General features: G+C 38.5%; 1 protein-coding gene across 10 annotated transcripts in view; it reads right to left on the bottom strand.

Annotated features, from left to right (window-relative positions):
- LOC101746048 (fasciclin-3) overlaps positions 1-11,048 on the bottom strand; it is an 88,327-nt gene extending 77,279 nt beyond the window's left edge. For 4 of the 10 annotated variants that reach the window (XM_062675465.1, XM_062675462.1, XM_062675461.1 and 1 more), the window contains exon 1: positions 10,795-11,031. The gene's annotated coding sequence lies outside the window, so the exon portion shown is untranslated. Of the gene's footprint in view, positions 1-10,794 lie in introns of all 10 variants that reach the window. The other 6 variants (XM_062675464.1, XM_062675463.1, XM_062675460.1 and 3 more) reach the window with 3 other exon arrangements.
- Positions 11,049-25,523: the final 14,475 nt, after the last annotated feature.

Raw genomic sequence — 25,523 nt, forward strand, 5'->3', positions numbered from 1 at the left:
AATTCCCCGAAAAATGGGCAGCGGTGTATTTTTCGGGGAATTTGAGTAGGGTGAATCTGGGATAGTTGCCACACTTTTTGAAACAGGCGAATAACTTATCGAAAATACGCAAAATCAAATCGTAACCTTTTGTGATTTATTGTGTATATATTAATGTAAAAACTAATGATGATTATTTTATTTAATGTGTTTTATTTATTTAGTAGTAAATAAAATAAAAAAGCTTTATAAAGTAGGATAGATGGCTATTGTGTAGGTTAGACACTGCAGTGATGTTTCTTCGGCTTATGGGATAGTTGCCCTATAGCATTATATGAATGATAAACAGATCTTACAACTTTACAACTCATGTGGCGGTATTTACGTTGTAGATGTCTATGGGCTCCAGTAACTTAACCCCAGGTGGGCTGTGACCTCTTCCATCCACATAAGCAATAAAAAAAAAGACGAGCAATAAATTCCTTTTTTTCCCTACCTATTCTAGTAACTTTGAGAGGTTGTACTAGGTTCACAGAATTAGTAGGTGCTCACGGGGCTCTAACCTGACTAAATTCCTTTAATAAGCAATAAAAAGTCTCTACACTGACGAATGTGAAATATACGTCCGCCCCGCCAGTAGGTCACGCCAGCTACAATAACCTCATTGCATGAACTAATGACCCGGTGTATACAGTATTACAATTTAGTAATTTTTCCGTGAGATTTAGGACAGCGATACGGTGTGCAATGGTTTTTGGACACACACACACACACACATGCTTTCATGCATTTTCATTTATGTGACGCGAAATCACAGATTGCAAAGGACGAACGCCCTGTTCACTAAATAAAGTAATGTTTGCGAGTCTTTTTGTGGTACGTGGTTACGTGGGTATGTGGTAGGTTTTGTACCACGTTATCACGTAAAACTATCGTCCGTAAACCGACTCTACAAACAACCGATTATTGTATTTAAATGAGTGCTATTAAAATCACTACATACTGTAAAAACAAACGTGATAATTCGGTTTGTATCGGTGGTACTTCTCTCGACTGTGTCTCTTTTTCGAGCCGGCCAGTTTAGTTTGACTTACAATAAGAATATTCAATGACATCCAAATTGAAATCAATTGTTTTGAATTTGAATTATGGATTGCGAATACTCGTAGGTGCGCTGACTTGTTCGTGGTGTGACGCGTCATAGTATCTACAGATTCACTGGTAGTTTATGGCAACATTCACACAAGCAAATCTGTATCCCGGGAAAATGTAACGTCTTAGTCTTTCTAAATATAAATAGTTTGAATTTAAGTAGCATCCCTAGTAGACATAATTAAAAGTACTTTTTGTTTTTATTATCATGACATTATTTCCGACGAGAGATCAAGCCGGAAAGTAGTTTTAAACATATCTACAACCTGCAAAAAAAATAGTACCCTAGGTAGATATTTTTATTATCAGTGTCCGATTGACAAATTAAGTCTATGTTTGCTCCGGTGCCGGTGCTCACTTTGTGTCAGATATAAATGTCACCACGTTTATTTATACATTCATTGCGTATTCTAATCGCGTGAATATAATCTTTATCAATATTCAAATAAGCCAAGGTCGTTTTTTGTGTTCATCTAAAATTTTATATGTATTGTTGACGTGTGAAATTTTTTGGTGGTTAAATATGTAGGTAGCGCTGTCAAATGCCGCGCTAATCGTGGCAAAGGGATCTTAACTGTATTTCCAGAGATAACAAGACACGTGAGAGAGAAGCGAGCAATTTCAAATCTCGAAGATTCTTCGACAGATATATTAGCTCCGAATGAGCCAAACTCTGATCTAGCCACCAGAGTCATTACCCACATGACTGTAATTGTATATATCAATGAACCTAAATAAATCTACAAAAAAATTCAACACATATGTCCGTACAATATAAAAAATTAGGTATCCAATTTACGTAAATTAATAAATAGTATATTCAAGGTAACTAAGAAATTACCATAATAACCGAATGCCAAAACCAAATCAATATATTTTTTTAAGTCAATTAAAGAAAAATTAAAGTTTACGTAATGCGAATAATTTTATAAACAAATATTCACAGAAGGATTTACGTTGCAAGACGCCATATTGAGAATTAACGGTTGCTCAGAGGTTAAAGACCTTTCTATATCGATCAAGCTTCTACAACTATCGGTCTTATCCTGTGTGCGATAAAGCTTATATTACTATGAAATGTTTCAACGAAAAATACTAATCTATTGTTTTTGCCTTTAGTACTTATGCCAATGCAATAAAGACTGTTTTGGTGGACAGATAAAAAAATCATACAATTTCTCCAATTGGATATTTAGCTCTTACTCTGACGAATTAAGATTTAATTTCGTGTAAACATTTTTGGGAAACATTCGTGACCTAATTTTTGCTGGTTTTAGGTTATCGTTTGTGTTAACCAAAAAATAATCACAGATTCCATCGTTTTTTGCATGGGTTCGCAATTCCAAATACTTGTTATTTTTGTTGAAACACGCAAGTATTTTCATCGAACGACGCGTGTGTGCGAAAATGTATTTACAGATTTTAGTTTTGTATGTTTTTTTTTCATTCAAGAGGGAAGCAAAGGAATCTTTGTTAATACGATACGAGTATTTTTAAATTCAATGTTTAGCTATCATTGAAATCTTCAAAATTGATACATGTACTTTGGTCAAGCGCCATGAATGCTTTCGATCCTAAGATAATATAAGACGGCAGTTCAATATCAGTATAGGTACCTAACTGCTATTATTTTCGTTATTAACTTTCTTATTTCAGAAAACAGTCTTGTTTAAAAAAAAATTTATTAACCTTTGTAGGTAAACGAGCCTCCGGCTCAACTTGTCGTGAGTGGTTACCGTCGGCCATGGACTTCAGCAATGCCAGGGGCAGAGCCAGAGAGGATTAAACACATTACTACATTTTTGAGAGCTCAGTTGCGTTTAAAGCGTACACGAGAATTTCACACGACAATCATGAGTGCCGTCATCTGTATGACGTGCTAAGGCAAAGGGCCTGAAGGAATTTAAAAAAAAACCGTTTCCCGCGTTTCATAACTGACAGATGTGAATAGATGTTTCAAAATGGACGAAACTTAAAACAAACAAAATAATTGGTGTTCATTACACTTGTTTACATTGTTCTACTGTACACGACGAATACATCCTTCGACATAGGCCACTGCACTTCGAACGGGCGTCGTCAAATGCCGCCACGAAATTCATCGGAGATTTTTTTTCTTACCTATTCGCTGGTAGCCTAAAAAGCTATCCCAGCTTCACCCGGACGGGAGGTGAGCTCACGGGCTCAACCTGAGAGAACTTGCTGACACTAGCCCTAGCAAGAGCAGTGCTTCGCTGAATCTAACATCGGATCGGAATAGCGGCCACTGAGAAGATCCAGCGAGAAACTCAGTGGGCTGTGTCTATGAGTTAGTTCGCGGTGACCGGTGTTTGACAGGCCTAAAAGCACCGAGAGTGAAGCCTGGGGATCCGACAATACAAACTTCGGGCAATGGCGGCCTTGCCTTGCCCCGCCACGGTCGGATAAGGCGCTGAAAAATGAGCAACAACGTATTCTGAGTATTAGACCAGAGCGCTGCCATCACCGACCGGCATTTCCTACTAGAGTTTTTATTTTATTTATATTTACCGCATATATGGGTGAACGAGCTCACAGCCCACCTAGTGTTAGGTGGTTATCGGAGTCCACAGACAAAGTAAATGCCGCCACCCACCTTTAGATATGAGTTCTAAGGTTTCAGTATAGTTACAACGGCTGCCCCACCCTTCAAACCGAAACGCATTACGGGTTCTCGACAGAAATAGGCACGACGGTGGTACCTACCCGTGCGGACGTCCTACCACCAGTAAATGTGCATTATAAACCCGTCCCACAGGGTATGGCAAACCTGCTTATTCTGCAATTTGTCATGCAATTGGTATCGACACACAATCAATCTAAATGATGCCGGAAAGCAATCATGATCTCCAGTCCGGTAGCACATTTATTTAAACGCCGAATACATTGATATCAAATAAGTTAAAGCATGAGTCATTTGTCATTTCCCAATTGATTCGTCTAAATACAACGGTGGCTCCAGTAATCTATGTCGTACGTTGTCAATGAAAAAACCTTCTGTTTTATCATGACGATGACGCATCAAACTCGTCTCAATTGAGGACGTTTTTAATTAGATCGTTTATATCGCCACCGCGGCTCTCTATACGGTCTATTGATACATATGTTTAACAAATTTTATTGTTCCGATAAGACGTTGCTTTCTGGTATTAAAGCGAACGTTCCGGCGTTTTGAGCCGGAGAACAGCGTACTTTGTATGGAGTTGGAACAACGCCCCTAGCGGCAAACGAAGGGAGGCTGTTCCAACTCCATACAAATTTGAGTTGACTTTTACACGATCGAGAAGTTAAAAAACTCGCTCTAAGCACACGGTTAAGTATCGATCCAAGATAATACGCACTTCGCACTATGAAGTGTAACTAAAGCCCACTGAGCTTCTCGCCGGATCTTCTCAGTGGGTCGTAATTCCGATTCGGTGATAGATTTTGCGAAGCATGGCTCTTGCTAGGGCCAGTGTTAGCATCACTCCCGGTTCGAGCCCCGTGAGCTCCCTGCACGTCAAGGAGAAGCTGATATAGGCTCTCAAGGCTATCAGCATAGGTAGGAATAAAAAAAAAAAAGGCGCCGCTGTCTGGCCTATTTCTACCGTGAGGCAGTCACGTGTAGCGGCAAAAAGAGTGGGAGAGCCCATACTTAATACAATCAAATTGGACGGTGGAACGTTTGAGGACTTGAGACCAGGAGCACAAAGTCCAATATCACGAAACAGTTTAAAAAAATCAAACTTTATCGTACATCGCTTGCGTTCATACGCAATTAATTAACAATCAACAGCACTAATTAGCTAAATAGTCAACAAAAAATTAAATTCAACTATTACGACACCGAATATTTGTGTCTGCCCTAGAATCGACGAAGCGTGAAGATAAACATCATTACACCAGTCTAATTACATAAAAAGTTGCCACATTGTCTATGTACAATAACGCGGATTCTTCACTTTCCAACTTCTTCGGTGCGGCTAAAAACTCAGAAAGGGACAGTTGCTATCTATTTCTGAAAGCTTAATGCGAGTTCTTTAACTTCTCAATAGCGTAAAAGTTAAGTCCAAGCTGTATGGAGTTGAAACAGCGCCCCTAGCGGCAAACGAAAGGAAGATGTTCCGACTCCATACAAATTTGAGTTAACTTTTACGCTATCGAAAACGTTAAAAAACTCGCACTAAGCACACTGATTTACAGTTTTTTGACAGGCGACTTGACACTAAATAGATGTGTAGCTCTCATCTCTCTGAGATGTCAGGAGGTGGGTTTTGGATATATTTGTACCGAGTGTTCCACGGGGGTGCGCTACACATACCTCTGGAATGAACACGATGCTCCCGGCTCCGACACCGGCCTGTATCCTTGAGCATTGCTGTCCAATGACCATCAGTTAAATTCTTCTGCCTTGAAAGACAATAAAACAGAAAAAAATGGTGCGCGTGCAACTTGGTGCACGTGAAGAAGTGAAACTTCTTTTACGGTGTGTAGTATTGTCGTTTTTCTCATTTTTCATCCTTAAACCATATTTCTCTTGTAATAGGGAATAATGTGTATAAGAGAAACGACCTAGCTCGCGTTGTCACTCTCCACAGTCGAGTGTTTCGCGAGACGCTCTGTCTACTTTCTCACTCTCGCACGTACTAGGTTGCATCTTTTCTCTCCAGCCGTAACGAATTTGTTATGAGTTAAATTTTACTCTCAACGCGCCTAAAGAAGTTTTACTGAAAAAAAAAACCTCAAAGATAAAGATAAAGAAGGCTTTATTAACAATCTTAATTCATATTATTAATGTAATTTTTATGTAAATTAGGTACATACTATTAATGTAATTTTTCTAAGCATTTGACATCGGCAAAGATTGTTTTGCTTTTGCATATGCCTTGGAATAAATCTTAACACATGTTTAATTCTGCTGATTCTGCAATTTGGATCGCGTTATCACGTCGCCATAGCTCTAGTCAGGGCAGCGGTACCAATTCGCGCAGACAGAATACTCTTGACTATGCATTTCAAGATATAAGGAGGAAGGAAGGCCCTTGAACTTTTTAAGGGTGCACGTGTTTAACGTCAAACTTGTCGAAATTATTGACGATTGACTTAAAGCAAACACGAAGCCAATACGCAAAAAATATAGTATTTAGAAGCTACAATGAATAAAATTCATATAACGAGGTTTGTTGTCTCGCAGTGTTGTTTGGAGTGACCTTGGACCCGGTATATCTGACGTACATAAATTATATAGCATTATAGTTATTATTAAGATAATAAAAAGGTGACTTTATCACTGAACTTTAATAACCAAGGAAGCTAAAAAAAAAACTATATTATGTAGCTTCTTATTTTAACCCTTTACGGTTCTAAGACTAATGTAATGTAAGACTATAATAATATGTCCAATACGTGTGAACACTGGACCTTAAAGGATTAAGTATTTCAACAACGCCTCTTTGAATAACAAAATTAAAGCCGTCTTTTTTCTTTTGAGATTAATTTTATCGGATTTAACGAAAACTCCCTCTACCGATCATCTCTGACATCCAGATTAGTGCAAGCGACAAATGAACGTTTGAAGTCGTGAGATCAACTACACATTTTTTCAGCTAAGAGAACTAACTACATTGATTCTACACAACAGTCACATACATTATTTTAAAAAAAAAAACTTTTTGCACAACCAGGACTCTCTGGGTTTCTTAGTTTTTTACTCACAAGCGGCTTTGAAGATTTATCTCAAACATAAGCCAGCTAGCTGGTCTGAATTGAAAAACAAAGTTACTTAATGATTAACCAACGTTCTCACTCGATGCAACATGACAGAGCTACCGGCTCCCAAATGAATCTATGCAATGCTAATATGTACTTAATTTTCCCAAGCCCAGAGAATATTATGTGTGCAAAGATATTTATGATCATATTTCCATATTTGTGTTTGTAACAAGTCAATCGTCACATCGATCCAAAGAGTAAATTTTTTTTAGTACACGGAAGCTGGCGGCAGATTAGCTATGTTTATCTGTCGAAAAAAATTTGGGATATGCTTATTTTAAACTTTTGTAGTTGATAAAGCCAAAATTATTTTTTGTAGATGTTGCATGTTTAGTGTTGTGTTTCGAAATGTTTTTTTTTTATTTACTTCTTAATAATACACAGCACACTACTATATCTATGTTCATATCTATGCGAATATTTCTGTCTATATTTTTAAAGCAAACTTGAATATTATTGTATCATATACCAAGGATATCTAGTTTTGTGTTAACTTTTAACTTAATTTTACTCAATTACCTTGCTTTACAATGAAACATTTATAGCCATGGCATTCCATTCACAATGATTATTTATAAAACGACGTCACATCCTCATTTCATCCGAAAAAGAAAAACAAGTGGGCCATCTTAAAACGTCAAATATAAAACTTGGATTCCTTGTAACGCGTAGGTACATAACGATCCTAGAAGGATTTAAAAATAAAAACGATCGACTACCTACGGGGAAACGAGTTTTTCGAAACTGGTACCGGCCGCTCTAGCTATGCATCCGTGGCATTACGTAACTAACAACCTTTGCCCGTTTCGTCAGTTTAAAAAGTTACATTGCATTTTGGCGGGAACTGAACGTGTTGTTTTTGGGACAATTTTGACTAAAATTGCTTTTAATTTTGTTCGCGTGCAGTGCAGTACTTTTAGTCAATTACAGGAAAATTTAAGTTAAAATGTGTACATAAATGTGTTTATCGTATATTCTTGCGTTAATTACACAAAATGACTTTGGCATTGTAATAGTTATAATAATATAAACCAATTAACAATTTTGTAAATGACAAAAAAAAACAACTTTAGAAGTGCATCTAGAAGTTAACAGGAATAATTTTTCAATCAGAGACCGAAAACAGTGCTAATTCTCCTCAAAATAATGCTGAATTCATAATCCGTTCTTTTGATACTTATAACGTATTGGGTATGAGTGTAAGCAATGTACGGCCAAGTTTGATTTTTTTAACTGTCTTTGTTGCTCATAGAAATCTCCGTAGTAGAAAAGTTGAGGAAACTACCAATATAAAACTAGTGGTAGTAAAGTGTTCGAAGAGTTATTGCAGTAACTTATGAAAATTGCACGCACGGTTATTCTGAATAGCTCATTAAAAAAGCAAAAACTTCACGTATGTACGTACCGTAATAATAAACTTTTAAAGCTGTGTAATATTGATACTATTGGAATTGGATGTCGCTTGCCATTAAGGCGGCGTAAGGTAATCATAAAAATTTCACAAACCATTTTTTTTTTCTACCTAAGCTTATGGCCCTGAGAGACCATTTCAGCGTAACCCTAACAAGTAGGTGAGCTCATGGGGCTCAAATTTGACGACGTTGCTAACACTAACCCTAGCAAGTAGCAAGAGCAGTGCTTCGCAGAATCTATCACCGGATCGGAAACGCGACCCACTGAGAAGACCCGGCGAGAAACTCAGCGGGCTGTGTCTGTGAGTTAATTTACTCGCCGAGCCCTTCGTCGAAAAACAGACGCGAATTTAATCTTGATAAATAAAACTTAAAAAAAAATTGCACATGCCCGGTTATGAATGCCATGACAGTGTACCAAAAGGGCGCGGTAGTTCGCCACGCCATCTACACGCGAATCTTTAATTTCCCCGGACACGCAAGTCCCCAGTTCAATTTCATTATGGTGAGTTAGAAAATGTAATATTAATCAAGTGAGTTTTTTTTTATCTATAGAAATATAGTTACGGGAACCGATAGTTATTTCTCTTTGTTGCCAGTGTGTTTAGGGCGAGTTTTTTTAACGTTCTCGATAGCGTAAAAGTTAACTCAAATTTGTATGCAGTTGGAACAGCGCCCCTAGCGGCTAACGTAGGCAAACGTTCCAATTCCATACAAATTTGAGTTAACTTTTACGCTATCGAGAACGTTAAAAAGCACGATGTAGAAATCAAAAAGTTTTTTACTGGCGTCGTTAAGTATTTTAGTATGTTTTATTTCAATAGAAACGAACACGAGCTCACCACCTCTTTGATGGTAAGTGGTCACCGAAGTCGATAGGTTATGAAACGCGAATTCAACCATCAACTTGAGATATGATTTCGTGGTCGTGGTAGGTTCCTATTTCTGTAGGTAGTAATGCGTTTCGGTTTGATGGGCGGGGCAGCCGTTGTACCGTAAAACCTGAGACCTAAGAACTCATATCTCAAGGCATCTCATATCTCGACATTTACGTTGTAGAGGTCTATGGGCTCCGGTAACCACTTAACACCAGGTGGGCCGTGAGCTCGACCAACCACATAAGCAAAAAAAAAGCATACGCTATCTATAAATAACACTGACATGACAAATAGTTTACCAATAATGCTAATTATTTAATGGCCCTTGAAAATAGACATGCATATTAGATATTCACCTTGACATATCAACATGAAGAATAGGGTTTTATGGTTGAGTGAAGATTTTGTGTTTTTTTTGGGTCCACGCGTTCGTTAAATGTCGTTGAATTGAAACCTTACAGCAATTTATTCGAAGAAAGATTCTGACATAGCAGCGCCCACGCACCAAGTACCTAATGTCGCTTTTATTAGCCAGATAAATCTTACGTGACTCGTCTCTATTAACTAATTATCTCTCTCTCAACCTATTTACGAAAACGAACATTAATCCCATCCAAACTTATTTGAATAAATACTTGTACATTTCATTTTAAATGCTATTGAAAACCTTCGTTTTCTTCGTGTCCAACTTATCAATAACTGAAAACTAAATTGAAATTGAGTGTTATTGAGAGCATTAAGGTGGACAACCACACAAGCGATAAGTCTATTTTCAATAAAAGATATTACCTATATGCTGTATTATACAGTTGAACAATGAACTCAAAATTTACTTTACATGATGTTAATTTTGATGTTTTCACATCTAAAGCGTTTCAAACAGTTAAAATTTCGAAGCTGTCATTCACGAAATTACCTTAAAGTTTAACAATCCTATCACAGACATCTTGAAAGACAAATTAATGAAAAAACTACCCTCCAAAAAAACACAGGTAGATAGACGGCCCGTTGACCACCTGTCTCCGAAATAAAACACGACCGCTTTGACTATTGACTGCACTGGCCTTTTATTTCCTTAATGGTGTTGCTTAAACAGCCATCGATATCAGAGCAGAAGCTTGATACGTGAGATCGACATGTCAATAGACCACAGTTATTTTAGCTTACAAATCCAAGGCATAATTTTAACAAACCAAAACAATTCAAGTATCAACGTAATGTTATATTTGACTCAAATCAACACAAAGAACTAATGACAGTGACTCATTAGACCTCACAGAGGCGCTCCGATTTAAAATAAAATTTCAATTCTCTATAATACTTTCATACTGATACCCAGACAAGATTTTCCATGTAAATTTTAATTATTAGGTAGTACAATATTTTGCCGTACACTGTACATCATCACGTCACGAATATCGCAGCCGACCCACTTTGAAACCATGTAAAGAGTCTTTATGCCAACATTAACGACAATCCTTCTATTTTGTACAAATAAACACTAAGATTGGTGGAGAATGCGTAATTTTATTACCTACACAAGTTGCTATTCGCATGCTTTAACTTTAAAATACAAAAGATAATAAATTTATCTGATAGATTACCTGCCTCGATTCTGATATCCAACGGCAATTCACTTTTACTCCTCAAATAGTTTTTGTTACACGAATGTCGGTAGTTTCATGTATTTTTTCTCTTTTTTTTTGGTTACGGTCGAACGCGGTACCACAATCGCCCACGCCACACCTCACTTTCAAACCGGTTTTCCCGAGGATCGCGTAAAAGTACGAACGCGCGCGAGTCAAATACAACCTATCACCATAAACGCTAGCGTCAAACTAGTTCGCGTTCAAAAAAAGTTACCCGGTGTTGCTGAGTTTTGATTATGAGATAGATAGTGTTTTTTCTTGGAAAATGTTGGGTTTTTGTGTTTTGTTCGATCGGACTGGTGAGTAAAGTTTTAGTGCGCGTCACAATATAGACATAATGAGGTTTCATATTTAATATTAGATCGTTATCAAACAACCCTTCAAATTATATTTTTAAATTCTAGATTTTAAAGAATTTTTTAACAGAAGCTAGCTTTCCAAGTCTTTATCTATAACGACGTAAGACCTAATCTAATGTGATGGTTTAATCCCAATTATTCTTTTATTTTTCCAACAAAACAACTTTGATCTCGATGCGGGCGGGCATACGTTTTTTTCCATCAAGACCAGAAAAAAGCTCTAGAAATGAACCGGGTTCTCCAATTTATTGAAAAATATGTTCGGTTTATTAAAAAAAGTCTTTTTTTCTGTCCGTTTTCAAATTTAATAGTTAATTAATAGTTCTTATGGTGTCATGTTTAATAGCCAGTAAAGTCGTTGTGCGCAATACCATTGGTAATGTCTGTGTAATATGTACACTGCTCACCATCAAGTGAGCTGTTTGATCATATGGCTGCAAAAAAATAAGCGGCTAACTATTCAATTAATGAGCTTAGACACTGAGTCGCTGGTGTATATCATCAGGCCACGATTAAACACAAGCGTCTCTATCATTCATTATGTTTTTAAAATATAAAACACAGTCCACTGTTGAAGAAAATCTCAAAGCAGTCCACGTTAAATAAAATCTACAAATTTCCAAAATTAAATATAAATGGCAACTCCAAAGCGCAACAGCTTTCATCGTCCGTTCGGTTTCCGTCGGCAAGACTCGGCCGTGCTCGTGTTGAACGACGTTTCGCTCGAAAGATTCAAAAAGTGTTCTATGACGCCGCAACTGGACAATACGTTATTTCACTATTTCTCATTTCTTTATTACATTCGTGAGTAACGCTAAGTCTAAGAGTGGGCAATGCTCATGACATCAACAGGCTCACGTGGGTCAGTAGATGTTACCGCCTTTCTATTTTTGCTATAAACAATGCGCGCTTGAAGGTTAAAACGGTGTTATTCTATTAACTTCCGACTGGATATTCTAATCTTAGAATAAATTGGACGTGACTTTTGAAGGATCAGGTAGACCTTAAACGTAAGGATCTCATATAAACTTTAAAGTATGTAATAGTTTTGTGAGACCACAGAATTAGGCACCGGGATAAATTAAAAACATAAAAGCTCATTTCTGTTTTGTAGGTGAAGAAAATCTGCTGCTACTATTGTCGATGTCCAGTTAGTCTGCGGGAAACTAAAATCCATTACTAATAGGTGTTCTTATAACGATTAGTATTGAAATAGTATGTTTTCTCCATTACTAGTAGGTGTTCATATAACGATTAGTATTTAATTGACATCTTATGTTTTGATCGAAAGCTCTTTAACACATTAAATGCCATGTAGGTCACTGGTGCCTTACGCGGCGCACTCAAGTAATTAATCGATTTCGGCTACTAAAGCGCCGAAATATCTAGTAGATACTGGGAAAGACGAATCCAAACATACTGAGTATGAATCTATTTCAAAGATACCTAAAATATTAAAACATAGGTACATACAGAAATCGACATAATTACTTCAGTGCGCCGTAGGGTACCGGTGACCTACATGGCAGTCGAAGGGTTAAAAGGACAGATTAAAGTAAAATTTTAACAAATTAACTCATTACCTAATTATCCATTAAATTTACTATAAACCCCCTTTTTATTGCTTGCATGGGTGGACGAGCTCACAGCCCCACCTGGTGTTAAGTGGTTACTGGAGTACACTTTGACTTACGAACAAGCGATTCCGTGGTCGAGTCGCGTGTGATACTTCCGACTCAGGTCACGGAGTAAGCTATAAATTGATTCGTAAGCTTTCGTGAAAGTAAACTTACTGTATCAACGCTAATTGTACAAATGGGAGCGCTCTGTTCACAGCACCGTCATAACTGGACGGTCTTATGCAATGAACGTCTAAGAATTTTCAAGAATCTTTTTCATAACAATCATATCGAGGAGAAAAAAGCTATTTAGTTTAAGCGACATTTTTGCAACTTTACAGGACTTTTGCAAATGCACAGATTACTGGTGGTAGGACCTCTGGTGAGTCCGCACGGGTAGGACCACCACCTCGTCTATTTCTGCCGTGAACCAGTAATGCGTTTCAGATTGAAGGGTTGCCGTTGTAACTATACTGAGACCTTAGAACTCATATCTCAAGCTGAATGACGGCATTTACGTTATTAATGTCAATGGGTTCCGGTAACCACTTAACACTAAGTGGACTGTGAGCTCGTCCACCCACCTATGCAATAAAAAATTAAAATAAAAAAGCCATTTAAAGTTTTAAATTTAGAAAAAATAGCTTATCTAATGCTTAGCTTAGCTAATGGGGTAAACTTAATTGAAGTTCAATTTAAAAAATTAGAATTGTTGATGCTAATACCAAATAAAATGGACCTTTAATTACAAAAATAAATGTCGCGTCTTAAGCGAAATGTCGCTTAAACCAAATAGCCTTTCACCCCTTGATATTTAGTTATATTCCTTAAGATTACATATTCGACGCCTACAAACGAAGGTTAGCTCCTTTATGAGTAGGTACCGGAAAGACACTATGAGACAGGCGGACAGTATAATAGATACTTCGACCTCATGTTACAAAGTGGGTCACGTTGTGACTTCTCTGGGCTCGGACGACCACATTAAACTAGGTGGGCCGCGCGTTGATTTACCCATCTACACAAATACGGGAGGTAATGCAGTAGAAGATGGAATCCGAAACCAATATCCATTATATATGAGGGTCATGCATCACCAGATTAAAGAGGTGATCAACTTTTTTTTTTATTGCTTAGATGGGTGGACGAACTCACAGCCCACCTGGTGTTAAGTGGTTACTGGAGCCCATAGACATCCACAACGTAATATAAATGAGATATAAGTTCTAAGGTCTCAAGTATAGTTACAACGGCTGCCTGCAAATTATAATTTTGCGGGTTTCATTTTTATTACACGATGTTATTCCTTCACCGTGGAAATCAATCGTGAACATTTGTTGAGTACGTATTTCATTAGAAATATTGGTACCGGTGCATCGCTCAACACGAATGCACCGGACGTCTTATCCGTTAGGCCACGACGACATTTTGATTCAGGCCTTGTCACCGGAAGATATAAAGGATTTTGGAACCGTTCTTGATAATGTAGAAGGCAGTATGACGATATTGAATACCATGACACTGAAAAAATCGCTAATGTTTACATCGCCACAACATCCATTAGTGGTCACCGTATCTCTCGGAAACTGTATTTGCGAAATCGGTTGGCTCCCTCCTGCATTGTTCGAGTTTCGAATCGTTGGAGAACAATAGTTCGTGGTAGCAAAGGCGCTGAAGTTCGCTGTTCACTGAACACAGGAATTTGAAATGTTCAGACAGGGACCGTAAATATCTCTCAAACTTTAAGTTAAATACGAGTCAATGGATCTCTATTCAGTAAAAATATATGATGTTAAAACCAATAAACTGATAATGCACAGTTTTAAGGAAAAATAGAGCCAACCTCAACGAAATAAAGTGAGAATATGATAATATAGTCAAAGTCAAATAAATATGTGTTATAATAACTCACTAACTTCAAAAGTACCAATCAGTTCTTGGTAAATTTTTAAATGGAACTACACGGGAAGAACCAGCTTTCAAATAAAAGATGATGATCAAAATCAGACAAACCACCGACGAATCTCCTCCTTTCTTTGAAATCTGTTAAAAAAACAACACCAGTTTTTAAGAGCAGTTCGAACAAAAAAATTGCTTATTGTGTTGATCGGCTTTTTAAGCTTTCCTCGGCAAGATGCGAAATACTCGGTCAATATATCTACTAGAATTGTTTGTTTAAAATTTGTGCTGTGTTTTTATGTACCACAAATACTAATAAAAAGAACGTGACCATTTTTTTGGATACCCTCATTTTAAACACGGATCGTCAAGAACCATTGCTAGCTAGTCTGTTTTTCAGATCTACCTTCAGAATTTCATTGAAATATTAAAAGCTTCCTCAATTCTGACCGAATGTACCTAAAACTTACTTTGCTATTAATCATTTTGAATAAAAAGGCTCAGTAATGACGAAGTTCTGGGCTGATAAACATTTAACAATAAAAGGAAATCCAAACCCCCCTTCTTTACTGGAAGTCCATTAAAATTACAAGAGCAGAAATCCTAATTCAACTGGATACATAACGATGAACCGAAATAACATTAGAACCGTTCATCAATAGTTTCAGCTACTTTTTAATTACAATTGCGTGTCGCGCTTCTCTTTAACCAATTAAAATACATCAATGAACTAGTTCAGACGACCGTTGCTTTCGAATAGACGCCAAACAAACTATCTGTATTCGGGGCCTTGATGAGTCCCTGCAACACGCAGCAACTTACACCGTTTTGACCACGGAATGGATAATTAAGGTACCTTAACTATCTATTCCGTGGTTTTGTCTCTACTTCAGGCCACGTCTCGTGACGAGAACATATTTGGGTAGTGTTTAAAAGGATTTGCTCCCGGACGAGTCGGGCGGTGGTACCGTTGGCGATTGACATAATCATAACACTAAAATAATGTCAATCTCTATATTCCATTATTGAATTTTAGCAACAAAAAAACCTAAAAAACGATTTAGTGGCCTTTGCGTGCTGCATGAAGGAATTGTTTTATTTATTTATTTAGAGTGATCGTTCTTGTCCCGTAGGCGTCCACAGTCTCACCAGGATGAGGTTGAGTTCAAGAACTCTGCTGGGAGGGGAAAGGTTTGCTAACTTGGTAGGATGAATGGCAGATGCTTAGCGAATGAATTAACTAACCGATCGGAATCGCAACCCCTTGATAATACCCGTCGATCTTATTCGACCGCGACGGGGTAACGCAAAGCTGTCGTTGCCCGAAGATATCTTGTCGGATCCCCCGGATTCACTCTCGATGCTATTAAGCCTTTGAAGCACCGGTCACCGTCCTCGTCGAACTCGTCGATTATGACGAAGAGTTCGACGAGCGAACTAACCCATAGACGCAGCACACTGAGCCGGATCTTCTCAGTAGTTCGCGATTCCGATCCGGTGGTAGACTGCGAAGCTGCTCTTGCTAGGGCTAGTGTTAGCAAATTCTCTCAGGTTGAGCCCGTGAGCTCACCTACCCGCGCGTTGCTTGAATAGCCCCTTAGGCTACCAGCGATTAGGTAGGAAAAAATACCCGTCGAGAAACTCAGCAGCGATCTCTGCTTTGACTGCTGCTAGCTTTTGTGCCAGTAGTATTCAACAGCATCAGGAGTAGATCAGGCGAACGATGAGGGCTTTTGGCTGCTGCGGAAGCCGGATCGGAGCTGTAGTCAGCCTCGGCTATGACCCCTATTATCGATATGATGTCGCGTTGATGTCATGAAGTAACGTTCCAACTTCGTATCTTCGTATACTCTGGTATGGTTCGGAGATCTAGATGCTCTTGAAGATATTCTTGAAGTACGTTCCCTCACGTATCTCGGTGTTTCGTAGGGTTTTTTCAGGTAGTTTACTGGGGTGCGGGCCACGTGACCAGAGTCACCTGAGTCATAACCTAGGAATAAACCGAATAAGAGAAACATGAAAACATGACCTAAAGTATAACGTAATTTTGTAACAATATGCAGTGGTCCAAAAGTGAAGCCAGTGTATGTTTCGCCACTTCTCCCGTACATGGTGATTGCTAATTCCCTAACAATATCCCCCATAATGATCAATAGAAACGCATATCAATGTTTTTCTAGTTTTTTTTACATGCATACCGTCACTCACTGAGATAAGTTCTTTGTATTATCGAAATTAAACCAATCCCTAGAGATTCGGCAACAAAAATTGGCAAGATTAATTCATAGATTCTAGTTTTCTCTAAGATAAATGTATGTATAGGCGAGGTTATGGCCCGAAATCAATGTTTCTATCTAACAAGGTCTGCCCATCCTTAAAACAGTAAAACAGTGCTTAGTAGTGGAAATCGGCACTCAACGACGAACGCGTTGAGTTTCGTTTAAATTATATTTTGTCATTTTGTTATTGGCTAACGGTAAACGTATGATTTCCAGCCAATTATCTGAACTTACACGGAAGGTTCACTTCGTCTTTTATACTTTCACTTTAGAGTGTGGCTTAATTTACAGACTTTTTTATTGTTCGTTCAATCCCGCTATTTCCTATTTCTTATTTTGTACTCACAAAGACAAATCATTATAATGTATATACCTAAGCTACAATTCATTTTATTTATTTATACTTTAGCACAGGACCGGTCTTTGTGGCGAGGCTTGGGGGAGGCCCAGCAGTGGACGTCCATGGGCTGAAAGGATAGGATTTATACTTTATTTAATACAAAAGATTAATTACAATTAAAAAAAATCAGTTTGAACGTAAAAAAGCAAACTTATCCCATCCATGAGCTTTCTTCCAGCCAATTACTATAAGAAGGAAATGGGTGTATATGGTGTACAATATTAAACATTAAGTGATTAGTAAGTTGTAGAAAACGGAACAAGTTATTTACTATAAATTTTACACTTTATTGCACCTTTCTTTCTTTCTTTTCCGTATCACTCTTGTCGGAGCGGTTGTGGTCATCATTCAGTATCATTGCTGTGGACAGATGTTATGCAACTCATGAGAAATCACCACTCCTCCCGATTTGTGGTGAGTATGATACACTCATGTAAACAGCCGCCAACTGCCGACTTGACTTGGTCGATCCATAGCATGGGCAAACTTCCATTATTACACTTAGGTACCTACACTAAAATACAATGCATAGAAAAAGTAAATGAGAAAAATAAACTTAAAACTAAAATACCATTGTACTTTGGCGAACTTATCGCTGAAGCGATTCTTCCAGCCGACAATGAGTTTAAGAACTAATGGGATGCTAGGACAAGAGTATTATATCTGGCTCCTTAATTGTTAGCAATTTATCCTAGTAAGATAGTTACGCCTGTAAGAGTAACACCATCTGTCGTCGAAACCGTAAGCCGAAACGAATATCAAAAGTAAAATCGAGAACGCTCGAGAAGTGCAACGCCATCTATTATCAAATAGCGGAAACGCATATCCAAACTACTGGTCTTGCCGGGAGTGTTCTCGATAACTGTAGAGATGTATAAACTATAAAAGCGTTGCAGAGATGACACGAAGGCAGTTAGTAATCGGAACTACTCGAAGCGAAACAGCGAACGGATCACCTGAAGCAAAGCGGAAGAAGTGAATTGAGAATTTTAAAGTGTTCTACCTGTTTAATAGAGTTTTAATTTGTACTTCAGTGAAAGTTTTATTTATCCCGAACCACAGCGCGTAAGAATATTACAATCGCTTTAGCCTCATAACATAGACCACACACATTTCATTGTATTCCAATCATTACATAGAAGATCGTATAGTTTGTACTCGCACCGTGGGAGAATGTACGTCCGATAATAGCAGACTTTAACAAAAGAGTGCTTCTAGATTTGTCTGTTTACGTAAGCCAAAGATTGTCGCTCAAAGAATATAATTGCTATCTGCTAAGGGGTACCGCTGTGGGATAGTACGTGTACCGTAACTACATACCACCAGTCGAAGCAGTCATGTGGTGGCACAGCGGATTTATAGAACAAAGACTTCAACCTCATGGCGTGATTGTCAAGAAAAGCCGTTGACCCGCGGTATCTATCGGAACGATAGCTCCTTTGTCTGCTGATACTGCTTTAACAATTTTACCATTTTGAAAAAAGATCACTAGTATTGAACTATGATTTTTGTAAATTGTTATATCATTTACATAATATGGATTGTGGAGGAATTATTTGAATGTCTCTAATAGATGGTGTTAGCGGTAACATTAAATTGCGCCATCGATATGTGTTCCAAATAAAATGCATGTTCAAATTAAATGCACTTATGTCGCCAAATAACCAATTGACCCTCACTCGGTGACGCTGATGAGATCTCTGAAGATCATCAGCATAGGTAGGCAAAAAAACAATTGAGTTTCTTTCATTTGAACCTACCGGGACTACAATGGGGAAGGATCTTCAAAGACGCATCATGCCGTGAGTTCTTAATTGTCCAAGGAGCCGGACCATCACACCGTGATTCACATTTCGCTCACGGTGTCACGATCCTTCGGAACTGGATCGTCCAGCACAGCAGAGAATTTCTTGTAATATAGACTGTGCTGTGGATCTGACGTTACATCCATCGATTATACACATAATATTTGAGAGTTATATCAATTTAATCCGACTCCTGCCAACAGTCTATTAAACTATTCAGTGATATTGACACTGAGCGCTGGTTAAGCGATGAACTCGTCTACTAATGTAGTGAAGTCCAACAAATCCAACAATTATTATTGAAACTTTAACTTATTCGATGCTGTTTTAATGTGTACCTGTTCTTTTCAAAGCTTAACACCAAGCATACCGTAAGCCCGTCAGCGAATCTACTCTAATAAAAGCTTTTACAGTTATAGAAAGCTCAGGGAAAGCTTCACTCTGTAAAGGTTTAAACTTACTTTCTACAGATGATTTGCTGATTTAAAAATAAAATAATTAATTTCAACGCTATGCCTACGGCCGGCGCGGCTTATTGTATAAACGAAACAACGTTACAATGCAGATTTCCATGTTGACGAGCGTGTTCATAATTTGATGAGCAGGCGAGTATGTAGTCATGACCCGAAGTTTTTCATCTCAAATTGAAACACAAAGTTCAAAACTTACCAACATAACCTCACGAATGGGGCACGTAGTAAAGAAGTAGAAAATACATCCGATTGTGTATTTTATAATAATAATATTACATGTAATATATCATTTTATTGCTTAAATGTGTGGACGAGCTCACGGCCCACCTGGTGTTAAGTGGTTAATAGAGCCCATAGACATCTACAACGTAAATGCGCCACCCACCTATAAGTTCTCAGTCAACAACGTCCCTAGCGGCACACATAGGAAAACGTTCCAACTCCATACAAATTTGAGTTAACTTTTACGCTATCGAGAACGTTACAAAACTCGCACTAAGCACACTGGACCTGGATTATCATCTCATCAATAGGTGGGCGTACGCCCGGGTGTCTTACTCAGAAAGCCCCGCCCGCTTTCTCTTTACATTCTTATAAAAACAGAAAACAACCGAGAAAGAATATTGACAGAAAAAATCCAACAAAACGCTTTAAAAAAAATTTATAACCGCACTAGCATAGCTAACGATATTGCAGTGACCCTGACGTTGCTGACGTACGCGAGCGACAGTAATCACACACCATCGTGTGGGCCAAAAGCTCATCTACAAAGAAAAAAAAATCCGACGCGTATGTGTTTTGAAATTTGGAGGACCAAGTCAGATCTCAAAACAGTTCAACGTTAGTCCTCATATAACGTCAGCCGGCTATTCCACTTTGTACTTGTACTTGTTGTACTTGTTGACCCTTATTGCGAGTAAAGAGATTCTCAATACCGGGAATTTTGTAGAACTGTAGTTGAGAGAAGACGAAATCGATGCTATGGTGCGGTCTGCGCGCTCGCCCGACTAAATCCCTCAAAGAGCGCATAAGCCATTTACCCGCTATATGCCGTTTTACGCATGTTTTAGAATTTTAAATTAACAAATGAGCCAAATTCAAACTAATCAACTTAATATCCATGATATTTTGTACCCTGGTTTTGAGTTTTAATAAATTATATCACAAGGGTACTTACATCTGATAAAGAACATTTTGTTGCCTACGAAGACGGACGAGTATACCATTTGATGACAGTCACTTAAGGACATCACCAATGAACAGACAAAGCAGTGGCTTCCGCTGAGGATTATTTAGTCAATTCGTTTGAAGTTCACGGCGTTTTTTTCCTACCTAAGCTGACGGCCTTGAGAAGCCATTTCAGCGTAATCCTAACAAGTAGATGAGCTCACGGGACTCAAATCTTTCTAACACTATCCCTAGCAAGAGCAGCGCTTCGCAGAATCTACCACCGGATCGGAAACGCGACCCACTGAGAAGATCCAGTGAGAAACTCGGTGGGCTGTGTCTGTGGGTTAATTTACTCGCCGAGCCCTTCATCGCAAGTGACGGGTTCGGAGTACAGCCTTAATGATACTTCGTAAAAAGAAATTGGTTATAAAGCCCGATCCTGTGCGGCAAAAACGATGCCTGAAACATACATAGGTACATTTAATTCCAGTTTGCTTTTTACCTTCTTTTTTATTGTAAATACGATAGATACCGCAAAAAACATATCGTTATTAAACTTTCTCGTGTAGCTCGAGAATATTTTCACATAATCGATTTTAACCTAGTTTAAACTAATTTCTTGTGAAATATAATAACAAAAAGAGTTACAATCGTCATAAAACATAATTGGCCGACTGTATTAACACCATTGGTTCTCGTGAAAGTAAATAAAAAAGAATATTAAAGTGTTGCAAAGTGTAAGTTAGTTGACGTTTATGGTCTAATAAATATAGATTGTGACAATGAAGTTATTTTGTTGTACAAAAAATGCATTGTACATTTAAATAAATGTGCCTATTACGTTATGCTAATGAGAGGATTTTAATGTAGAATATAAAAAAAAATCCATCCTTTACTAATAATATCATAAATGCGGAAGTGAGTTTGTTTAACATGCTTTCGCTTTCGTCTTACCTACTCAGTTATTGAGTAAGTGGTTTTTGAAGACCATAGATATTACTAAGAGAATGTTGACATCAATCTTGAAACTTGAGGTCTAAATCTCAATTGTATAGCATAAATGATATCCCACCCCACAAACCGTAACGTAATGTAGCATGAGTAGACAAAGTGGCTACCCGTGCAAAATTCCCTACCACCAGATAGAATGCAATAGTTATTTGTGCAACCAGAGAGCAAAGTTGTTTTTTTGTTTTGAGTGCTGATTTTGAGTCCCGAGCAAGTGGAGGATTCTATGATTGATTCACGAGGGTAGCGAGTGATTCAAAGTTAGAATCCTGAGCGTAGTCAGGGACTCAACAGCACGAGATGCAAAAAACTTTGCTCTCGTGTAGGTCACATAACTTTTCACCTCAGCAGTGAGAACACATATTACTTAGGAGACATAGAAATGAACAGGAATAGATTGAAATAACGTTCAATACATTACGCTATACGCTATCAGCATCAGTGAAATTTTTATTCTCGCTATTTTTTTAAATCGCGTTTTGATACCGCGTCCCTGATGTTTATTTTTCAAATGTATCAATGTTGAAATTCCAAATAAAAATGTTATAGGTTATATACAAATTTTATACTATTAATTAGACTTATTTTTATTAAAATCCAATAATAAACTAAACATATAAACAATAACATTTAAAAAAAAAGTAATTTCTTTATTACAAATATTTTTAATTTTAGGGTATTACGCGTTTCCAAACGTGTTTTCTTTGAGGTCGAATTCCAAAATCGAATTTCGAAGGGGTTTGTTTTTTTGACTCGCTTTTTAACATGCATTTAAAAGAGACAGAGCACAGTAAAATTCGAATGTTTCAAATTTATGGTTGAACTGTGTCAATTCGTGGCACTGAAGATTGAAAAATTAAAAAGGTTTTTTTTTTTATTGCCTTTGTAGGCAGACGAGCATACGGCCCACCTGATGGTAAGTGGTTACCGTCGCTCATGGACGTCAGCAATGCCGGGGGCAGAGCCAAGCCGCTGCCTACCATAAAGTACTCTCTGCAAGCCTCGTTTGAAGAAGGACATATCATAGCGCTCGGAAAACACCGAGGAGGGTTGGGTTAGGGGGGGGAAAGCTACTTTGACCCCACGCTCGAATCAAAATCGCGTTTTGTTCACTGGTGTCTCGCAGCAAAAGCGGCATGTTTGAGCTGCTGGGTTGAAAATACAATTATTGTGCGATTGATTTTTATTAAACGATATGATTCTCTTCCTGCATCGTGAATGTCCATTGTGAACTTAATAATATGTTAAGTATGTATCTCATTACAAAAATTAATACCTATGTACAGAATTTCAATACAGGTACAGCCGTATCGCTCGATACGAGTACACTGGGCGAGTCCTGTAGACCATGATGCACAATTGCACATACATATTTATAAAAAAAACCAGGTCAATAATCATAAGTTGGACTTTGAAACACACACATCATTTAGTTTATTAAGAAAGTTCACTGCGAAGAAGGACCCCTTTGTCATGGCGCCGCAATTCCAAGGAGTATCCCTGCAACCTTCCGAGAGTATCGGGATACTTGGGGTCGACATTTCGAGCGATGTCCAGTTTCGGAGTCATTTGGAAGGCAAAGCCAAGTTGGCGTCCAAAATGCTGGGAGTCCTCAACAGAGCGAAGCGGTACTTCACGCCTGGACAAAGACTTTTGATTTATAAAGCACAAGTCCGGCCTCGCGTGGAGTACTGCTCCCATCTCTGGGCCGGGGCTCCCAAATACCAGCTTCTTCCATTTGACTCCATACAGAGGAGGGCCGTTCGGATTGTCGATAATCCCATTCTCTCGGATCGTTTGGAGCCTCTGGGTCTGCGGAGGGACTTCGGTTCCCTCTGTATTTTGTACCGTATGTTCCATGGGGAGTGCTCTGAGGAATTGTTCGAGATGATACCAGCATCTCGTTTTTACCATCGCACCGCCCGCCACCGGAGTAGAGTTCATCCATACTACCTGGAGCCACTGCGGTCATCCACAGTGCGTTTCCAGAGATCTTTTTTGCCACGTACCATCCGGCTATGGAATGAGCTCCCCTCCACGGTGTTTCCCGAGCGCTATGACATGTCCTTCTTCAAACGAGGCTTATGGAGAGTATTAAGCGGTAGGCAGCGGCTTGGCTCTGCCCCTGGCATTGCTGAAGTCCATGGGCGACGGTAACCACTCACCATCAGGTGGGCCGTATGCCCGTCTGCCTACAAAGGCAATAAAAAAAAAAAAAAAAAAAAAAAAAACCTCTGGTCGTTACACACCACTTCTGTAATAGTTTCATTACTGACCCATTGCTTAATTATTAATTGAACGCATCTCGATATTATTCCATCCGGACTTTCAAACTTAGCAGCCCCACTGGAACTCTCGTCAAAAAATACATGGCCTAAAGGTCTAGATACCAGGCCATAAACTCAAAAAAAGAAATTGTCAAAAATTACCAGTAATAAAACCAACTGTCAAAGATAAACTTTTTGGCGGGAACGCCAGGAGTGAAGTTTTGTGGGTTTTGTTTTATTTTGTCTATTGATTGTTTCTCCAGGTTTAAATGCGTAATAACGCTGGCTTATTGACGGCTTAGTATCAGTGAAAGTGCACAAATGTGGTAAAATAAAACAAGCGCAGCTGGATGTAACTTCTCGGGATTCTCCAAAAAGTCCATTGAAAAAATCTCAATAAATGACCACCATTTTACTGAGATTATATTTTATCCCATATCATCTCATTTCATTTCACTTCCTATAATATAAAAAATAATAATTTTTAATATAATATAATATAAATATCCGGATTACAGCGGAGGTGCTTTATACTATGGGTGACTTGGGTGTTATGACTCTATATAAGATCTGCTCACATATATGGCAACACGGTGATTGGCCGCGGGATTGGTTGGAATCCATTATTCTTCCGCTACACAAGAAAGGATCAACCAAGAATTGCGACAATTATCGAACCTTGTCTCTCATCTCACATGCAAGTAAAATCTTGCTTCACATCCTCAACAACCGCATCCGTTACTACCTTGATTGGCAAATTCCGCAAGAGCAAGCGGGTTTCGTGAAGGGCAAGGGTACTCGTGCACAGATTCTCAACATCAGGCAGATTGTTGAGAAAGCATATGAGTTTGACACGCCAGTGATAATGTGTTTCGTCGACTATAGCAAGGCGTTCGACTGTGTCAACTGGAGTTGTTTATGGAAGGTTCTACAAGAACTTGGGGTACCAAATCATCTCATCGCCTTACTTCGCAACTTGTATGGCTCAAGTCAGGCAGTCGTAAGAGTCGATAGAACAACCTCGAAACCTTTTAAATTTCACAAAGGAGTACGCCAAGGTTGTATTTTATCGCCCATTCTTTTCAACGCCTATGGGGAGCACATAATGAGACGGACCTGCGAGAATTGGGATGGTGGCATTACAGTTGGTGGCGTGAAAATCACCAACCTTCGATACGCCGATGATACTACTCTTCTTGCAGCGAATGAGTCGGAAATGGTTGCGCTTCTGGACCGAATGGAGCGGATAAGCAAGGAGATGGGACTTTCCATAAACAGGTCCAAAACCAAAGTCATGGTGGTGGATAGGTCTGGAAAATTGGAACTCACTGGCGCATTAGACCTAGAAATAGTGGACAATTTTAACTACCTGGGTTCCAACATTAGTAACAATGGCTCGTGCGAG

This window comes from Bombyx mori, chromosome 23 (assembly GCF_030269925.1).
Source record: "Bombyx mori chromosome 23, ASM3026992v2".
Taxonomy (NCBI): Eukaryota; Metazoa; Arthropoda; class Insecta; order Lepidoptera; family Bombycidae; genus Bombyx; species Bombyx mori.